Source organism: Sphaerodactylus townsendi, linkage group LG06 (genome assembly GCF_021028975.2).
Source record: "Sphaerodactylus townsendi isolate TG3544 linkage group LG06, MPM_Stown_v2.3, whole genome shotgun sequence".
Classification (NCBI taxonomy): Eukaryota; Metazoa; Chordata; class Lepidosauria; order Squamata; family Sphaerodactylidae; genus Sphaerodactylus; species Sphaerodactylus townsendi.
Genome location: NC_059430.1, coordinates 55,823,989 through 55,832,976, shown reverse-complemented (window position 1 = coordinate 55,832,976; position 8,988 = coordinate 55,823,989).

Here is an 8,988-nt window from a genome sequence, read left to right as displayed (position 1 = left end):
CTGTATATAGTCACAACATAATTAGCCTGAGGTGAATCATTTTAGCAGCTACATCTTTGGTGGAAAAATGCCAAATCCTGTACAAGATTGGCAACTTAGATGATTAACAGCACTGAAAGGTATTTCAAGCATGTCCTGAGCTGTGTGTTCTAATGGATGGAAAAAGACAAAACAACAAGAATCCCAGTCCAGATTGGCACATTCAGCTGAGTAACAGCTCTTCTGTTGTGCTGCCACTAGACAGCAAGATAATAATTAATGGAGAACAATGGACTTAAGCATCAGAATAAGCTGCATTTCAGCCAAATGTCTAGGTGAAAATATTCCATCAGAGCATTTTTTGCAGAAATCTTCAAAAGTTGTCTTGTAAAAGGGCTCATAAATTATGTTATGTTCTTAACTCCATTCTTCCTTCTCCATCGTCTTTGACATGATTCTTTAGCATATACCAAATTTGGTCGGTCATCCTGCTTCAAAAGAGACTCATGGAAGGCCAGGAAGATACCAGTGATTTAGTTACTCCACACACTTTTCTAGATATTGTGCTGGTGGGAGTTGGGGAAGACATGTATGCACATTAGGCAGTGATGGCAGCAGTATAATCCCTCACTTGTTAACCATGGAGCCCAAGTAGGCACATACACAGCTGAACGTTTTTAAGCCTCAAGAAGGGAAAATGCAGCATAAATTACTCCTAATTAGTAAAATGCTGTTCCCTGTATGAGCCCTTTTTACTTACTAAGGCATTTGATGTCCTTCTCCTGATAAGAATAGTGAGGAACTGGGGAAAAGTTTCCCTGTAATGCCCTGAAGCTTATTAATAATCTGCTCTGTGAGTATAGCCATTACTGATGCCACTTATGTTTAGAAAGCTGTGTAAAATCTTTTTGAATAAGTAATCCTCAATGAGCTGTTGATAGATATGATGTTTACTGATGGAGTCCTGTATTATTTAATATCTTAATAATGTTTTAGTAGGTTGTCTTGTGATGGTTAAGTCTTTTTTTCTAGGCTTTTGTTCTGATTGATAGCTGTCTCAAACTGTTCTGAAAAAGCACAGAATATACATTTTATAAATATTAATCAGGCACTGTGAATTTTAATTACTAATATTGTAACATATTATTGATCTTTGTGGTATGCAGATACAAATATATGGCATGCAATTTTATGTCCATGGAATATTTAAAAACATGCCTGACACAACCCATTGCCAAGTGCCCTGTGTTCCATAAAGATTCTGTATTTTAGCCAGCAGGAAAAAAAACAATAGCTGTTTCATATTTGAGACCAAACAATACTAGATCCTTGTAGTCTGATAATCTGGATAGTAACAACCTGCCAGGTTGAATGTGTAATGTGTTTTTCAAGTTTTTATTCTTGGCTTTCTCATCTGCCCATTTTTCTAGCCTCTGATAGATTTGGTAATTCTATCTTCTTCTCTCTGCTGATATCTAAAATCGTACATTACATGTAATGGCTAGACTGTGTCCCTGCCACCAACGTCACACTTTTCTTGTAGTTTATCAGGCAAATAGGTAAAGTGATAGTGTAACCTCCTTCTGTGGGTTCTGTGGGGCAGAACCTGGAATGAGTTGCAAAGAACCAAATTTAAACAACAAAATGGTTTACTTTTCTTTACAATTAACACTTTTAAAACATCAACATTTAACGTTACAATTCAAGGTCCTGTTCAGGTTGCATTTCAAGTCCTTCTATTTACAGTCTACTGATATTGCCAAGTCCAAATCTTCTTTGCAAGTTGGCTGGCTCCTGAAGACTCCAAGGGCTTGATGAACAGGTTGCAACATGATGAAGGTCTCCAGGAGAATTCTCACCCATTACAACCACAAAAGAAAACCCTGAAACAATAAACTCCAACATTTACAACACAGCAAAACAACAACTACCTTCCCAGTAGTTCCCAACAATATTGCAAATTACCTTAACAAGGTGTTAAGGGCTTATAGAAATCAAGGTCCGAGTCTGGTACCCTTGTCTTCTCCAAAGAGCTCTGAGTTCTGCAGCATTCTGCTTCCCTTCAGACTCCACCCCTTTCTGGGTCAACCCATTCTGGGCCAACCCATTCTGGGCATGGGGGTTACAATAGCACTATCATTTTTTACACCAGCTTTCAGTTACTTTTTGGCTTCTCTTTCCTGGAGAGACGGCAATTAGAAAGCAAGATAGAAACCATCCAATATAGGTTTCCTTACCATCAACTCCTGGGAGCTTTCAGGGCAGAGAAGAGGCATTAATTGACATAATGCATTCTAGGAATTCTCCCAGAACACAGAGTTTCAGGGAGCATGGTCACATTGGCTGGAGGAGTCCCACCACAAGTTGGTATGTGGCAACCTTAAAGTATCAATAGTTTTAAAATGTACTTTGCTGCTAAGGACAGCTGGGGAAAAATCTATTTAAACATCATTTTCAAGCACTGTTCTTGCAATAAGTTGCTAGATAGGGCTAATTTTAAAACAATATTACCTGAGGAAGTCAGACATGTTAAGTGTGTGCAATTAGACTTTTCAAGATTGTTACCACCTGTTTTCAGCATGTTCTTTCCAGAAGACTAACAGCTATTGTGCAATTGGTGAATGTGTGGTCCAATGCAATGTTCTGGAATGAAACTGCTGATGCATAAGTCCAAATTGGATTTGCAGATTTATTTTTCTTTACAATTTGGGTAAAGTTTAGTAAAAAAAAAAAGCCTGGTAGAATGCTACATAAAAGTTAAAGGGCATGCTTGGTAATATGAATTTGTCAACTTGTAATGCTCATCTGTTACCCATTTCTTCATCTACTTCTTTGGCTCAGAATGATAAAGAGTCCATCTTCACAGTCTGTATTCTATCAACCAGGCACAAAACTCCTGCTGTTTTCTGAATGTAAAAAGTTGTTTTTGTTTATCCCTTCATTTAAATGGTAGTCTCAATGACTGCTGTGAGATAGCATATATTTTAGCATCACATCAAACATGGAAAATTGTAGGTGCCTCATGCATAGAAGTGTGTGCCAAGGAAAACAATCTAGAAATCAGACTACAAGTCCCAAAGGATATGTGATCATGCATGTGTGCAAGACACTGACATAAAATTGGGAGCGAAGTCTCATAAAACAAATGCTTTCCAAGCACACTCTGATAAAACCTGGAAAAAGTAAGCCAGTAATGAACTGAACTTGAGAATGTTGTCCATCACTACTTGAAAACATTCAGTTGGAAAGTGATATTGCACTATACTGACAAAATTTGAGGCAGTGGTGAAACCACTTAGTATTGATAATGCAGAGAGCGGCTTTGTGTGGTATACTAGAAGAGCTGGATTGCATATATACCACCACTTACTGTCTTAACAGTTCAATCCTAAACAAAGTTACACCATTCTAAATCCACGAAGTCAGTGGGCTTAGATTGGTGTGACTGAGGGATTGTACTGACCAGGGGTCAGCAACCTTTAACACCCAAAGAGCCATTTGGACCCATTTTTCATGGAAAAGAAAACACTTGGAGCCGCAAATACTTTTTGACATTTAAAATGAAGATAACACTGTATATATTGTTTTTTACCTTTACACTTTGTATACACAATTATAGTGTATTGCTTATGAAATTAAAGAACACATTTTGGACTCTTAAAAAATAATAACCCCTTCAAATTCCACTTGGATGGTGGATCAAAATTGGTGCCTTTAATGGGGTTGTCAACTTCCGGGGGGAGGGGGCTGAACTTCTCCTCCCCCCCGAAAACATCTGCCATGGAGGGTGGACTCGACAGCCATATTCCTCACTGAGCATGGCCCCCGCCCTGGTCCCAAAAGCCACAGTTTCTGAGAATCTACCCCCAAATGTCCTGGGATTTGCCTGCCGGGCTGAGGATGATCCCGGCCATCCTCCCTTCCACGATCTATAAGCTTACCCTCCACTGAAGTAAACCTTCCAAGATCCACATGCAAGGCTTTCCCCATGTGCTCCTGCCCTCCTTGGCAATGCAGAAGCAAACAATTCTCACCCATCCCCGCCTCCCCATCAAACAGCCCTGACAAGTGCAACCTTGCAGGGCTGCAGGTAATAACTCCTTTAAAACTTGACATCGTCTTTCTCACCTGGACTCAGCCAAGCTGCCATCTGTCAGGAAAGCCCCTGGAGCTCAGCGGGGCTGCTGGGGGGGGGGGTCTGCAACCCAAGGTGGTGCTGCTGGGGTTCCCCATGTGGTCCCACCCCCAAAAAAGGATCCAGGAAAGGGGGAAATGAGGCCACCCAAGCAGGGTTGACCCCTGACCCCCATTCAAGGGGGGTGGACTGAGGTTAGGATTGCGCTGAAAATCTGTGCTCCTGCAACTCCCTCCCGTTTCCCACTCTTCGCTGCTCACCTGTTCAAGAGGATCCACCGGTGGTGCTCCGCCCCCGCCCTGCGCCGTCATCACTGGCATCAAGCAACCAGGTAGCTGGGACAGGGAAGCCAGAAGTGGCTTGGAATAGCTGTCTCGGGCTGTGCCTCTCTAGGAATGAGGACTCTTTCCCATTAACCCTTAGGGCGACTCTCCGAATGAGGCTGAGAGGATCCAAGCCACATGGAGCCGCAGTACAAGAATGAAAGAGCCGCATGCGGCTCTGGAGCTACAGGTTGCAGACCCCTGGTATTGACTGTGCATCTGGAAAGTTTGGATTATATTGCATACCTCTTATCTTTCCCATTAAGGTGCTCTAATTAAGCTTGAGCTTCAATTGGCAGTAAGTAATCAGTAGTATAAAAGGAAGAGCTAAAATGTGTATGATTTACATATGATAAAAATTCCGTTTCTAAATGGATTTACATCTTATGACAATACCAATTTATAGGTAACACACAGGCGAGGGTTCACTGTATTATAATGGTGGATAGCGATATAGCACACAAGCCAAAATGGTTGTGCGGTATTAGAATATTAAACATTTTACTTATTTAAATTTTAGAAAGGCTCTTTATTCAGCAAGGACATCTAGCTAGTCACAGTTCTTGGGAACTCTCTCAGCCCCACATGCCTCATAAGCTGCCTGTTGTGGGGGGAGAGGAAGGAAAAGGAGCTTGTAAGCCACCTTGAGTCTCCTATCAGGAGAGAAAGGTGGGGTATAAATCCAAACTCTTCTTTCACTATCCCATTTTGAATCTGGTTTAATCCTGACCAGTGATATCTTTTCAAAGGGATAATTTTCAGACAGGCTCTTTAAATTGTATACATAGTGCATTTAGACTAGATTTTGAATTTCAGTCAGTGCCATGATTCTCTTTGGTGTCTGCCTTTTTTACTATTCTCTAAATGTTATGTTGTATGTATATAGATGAAAATGGCTCATAAATGGCCTTCTGTTCTCAGGTGGTGGTTGCTAGCATTTCACTTCTAATTCAGACATGCCTTCTTAGCTTTCCTCCTATCTGAACAGACAGTACTGTCAGAATCAATTATGTATCTATGCTGTGGACCATGTCTCCCCTTTGAATGAAGAAAAGGCCATTTAAATAGATGTGATAACTGAAAGTAGAAAATTATGTTTTGTCAAACGCCAAGCTATAAATTTTGTGAGGAAGGAATCTTCTTCTTTGTGCTGCTACAGCCAACACCACAAATATATGTCTGTCTAGATTTTGATGTATTTAGAATACACTTTCCTTTTCTGAGACCGGTAGGCTTAGGAGCAAGCAGAAGTGATATGATGACGCTTCAGGGGAAATAGTTGCAATTCCTTTCACAGTCAAACTTCACTGTCAGATGCTGAAATGAATATGATGATAGGTGAATTGGTGAACCCATATTGGCCTCAGGTTAACTGAAAATGAAGTGAAAAAGTTGGAAGAGATATATGACTAATTATCATATCCTTCTACACTATTGTTAGTGCTGTCTAGACTGTGGATAGAAATTGCACATCACATGGAAGAACCTATTATTGAAGTGGGGCAGTGGTGGAGAAATCCTTTGAGAAGGCAGCTTACAAGCAATTGTGAGTGTCTGAACCATTGGGAATTTACACTCTGTTGCAACCTATTGTTGGAAAGAGCTGTGCATTTAGTTGTAGATGTCTGAGATTCAGAATACCTGCCTATAGGCAGATGACACATTACTGATGACAGAGACTCCCCATAAAGTGGTACTAGTTTAAAAAATCGCCTCTTTCCAGCATGTCTCTCTAACAATATGCCAGTAACCCCTAAAATCTCTCTAATGTGATTTTTCATTAATTCATTCTTTCTGGTCCTGTTATTTTGATTTGAGCTATTATTCTGGTATATATGTAAGCAGGCTGCAGAAGGAGAGGTTGCAGTTGCAAATTCTGTTCTGACCTCTACACCAGTTTTCAAATGGATAGGTCTGGCCTGGGATTACTATACAAGTCTTAGATTTCTTATATCTAGGGCAGGGGTAGGGAACCTGCGGCTCTCCAGATGTTCAGGAACTACAATTCCCATCAGCCCCTACCAGCATGGCCAATTGGCCATGCTGACAGAGGCTGATGGGAATTGTAGTTCCTGAACATCTGGAGAGCCGCAGGTTCCTTACCCCTGATCTAGGGGTTGATCTCTTTAGTCAATGAATAGAAGTTGAAATTACCTGCCTCTAATTGTGGAAAATTTGAGTAGTTGTAAACTTGAGGTAGGTTCACTATTAAAATAAGGCTGCAATTATGCAACAACAAGCCATCAAAACAATCTTTTGAAATGTGGTACAGGACATGAGCAGCATAAAAAAATCTACCCATGAAACAGACCTCAGACTAAAAGTGGGCCATTAAAAAGTGGGTATGATAAAAACCTTGTTTAAAAGCCAGGGTAAAAAGAAATGTGTGTTTGGTCTGGTGCCTAAAAGATAACAAAGTGGGTGTCAGGTGAGCCTCAAGGGGGAGGGTATTCCAGAGTCAAGCTGCCAGCACAGAACATGCCCTGTCTTTAGTCACCACCCACCTTGCCTCTGAAGGCAAGGGTACAGAGAGCAAAGATTGAGAAATGTATCTTAATTGGTGGGCTGGATAATATGGGACAAAATGGTCAAGTATCCTGGCCACAATTTATTTGCTATGTGTATCATCAAGTCACTTCCAATTTATGGCAACCCTATTAGCTCAATATATCCTATTGTTAACAGACTTGCTCAGGTCTTGCAAGCTCGAGCACACGGCTACCTTGATTGATTCAATCAATTTCATGTTGGGTCTTCCTCTTTTTCTGCTGTTTTCAACTTTTCCTAGCATTGTCTTTTCCAGGGACTCTTGTCTTCTCATAATGCACGTATGATGGCTTCAGTTTAGCCATTTTAGCTTCTAGGGAGAGTTCAGGTTTGATTTGATCTTGAATACACATATTTGGTGTTTTTGGCAGTCCATGGTAACCGTAAAACTCCCCCCCAGCATACCACATTTCAAATGTATCAAATTTCTTCCTGTCAGCTTTCTTCATTGTCTAACTTTCACCCCATACAACATAGCAGGAAGTACTGTCGTATGAATTATACTGATCTTGGTAGCCAGGAACACAATCTCACACTTAAGGATAATTTCTTCATGGTTGTTCTTCCCAGGCTCTTTTAATTTCTTGGTGGCAGCCTCCCTTGTGGTTGATGATGGATCCAACAAATAGAAAATCTTGTACAATTTGAGTTTCTTCATCACCAACCTAAAAGTTGTTTAATTCCCCAGTAGTTCCAGGGGAGGCAGGTGTTCCTTGTGTGTGGGGGGGTGCAGTAAGATTCAATCCAGCCTTGCCACAGGAAAGTAAGTTAATTTTAAAGCAACCAGAAGCTTTTGTGATGGCAATCAGAGGTGTAGCTGGGCCAAACTGCACCCGGGGCGCAGTGTGTTTTTTCTGCCCCCCATGACCCCCCGCACCCCCCTTTCCACACTTACATTAGTTCATTTTCTTTTTCGAGTACTTTTTCAGGCTGAAAAAAGCTGCCTCTTCACAGTTCAGGTTAAACACTGCCTGAGGAACTGTACTTCTCAGGAGACCTTGTGAGCCCCCTTTTCCTTGTGACCCCCGGGGGGGCACAGGGGTCACAAGGAAAAGGGAGAGGGCCCGGGGGGCGATTTTCTGCCCCAGGCGTGTGCCCGGTGCACAACACACACCGTGTCCCCTTGCCGCTCCGCCACTGATGGCAATGCAAGGCACAGTGGGGCGGGAAAAGTGTTCCCCCCAACACAAAAAAGCCTCTGGTTGCTTTAAAGTTAAGATTCAATTACTTTCAGTCTGTTTGTTGATGAGACAAAAATTACCAGGTTGTAAAATAGAAGATTGTGTATTGTCGAAGGCTTTCACAGCCGGAATCACTGGGGTGCTGTGTGGTTTCCAGGCTGTATGGCCGTGTTCTAGCAGCATTCTCTCCTGATGTTTCGCCTGCATCTGTGGCTGGCATCTTCAGTCACAAAGAAGTCTGTATCTTCATTGTTACTCACGTGCTACAGACTTCTTTGTGGCTCACATGCCAAGCTACTCTATTCAGATGGCCTCACCTTTTGACCTCACAGTATATATACTCCACTTGCTTTCCATTCCTACTATCAGATCCTCTGAAGATGCCAGTCACAAATGCAGGTGAAACGTCAGGAGAGAATGCTACTAGAACACGGCCATACAGCCCGGAAACCACACAGCACCCCAGAAGATTGTGTGTTTGAACTGATAACGTTATTCCCAAACTAGTGAGGAGAGAAAATAATATCAGTGGCTTTATTAAACACTTGGATAAAAATACTGATCCAAAAATTAATATTTTCTAAAATTATGGCACAAAGATCTGGAAAAAAGAGTTAGAAGATGATATATGGGATAAGCTATGGTGTGCACAACCTTTCAAAACTATCTCCATAAATGTCAGAGAAGTAGTGTACAAATTATGTACTAGATGGTACCTAACATCAAATGAAGCCCATCATATGCATTCCAAATATACCAAAACATTTTGCAGAAAATGTAGAAGAAACATCTTTTATCCACATTATTGGTGTTCTAAGGTGCA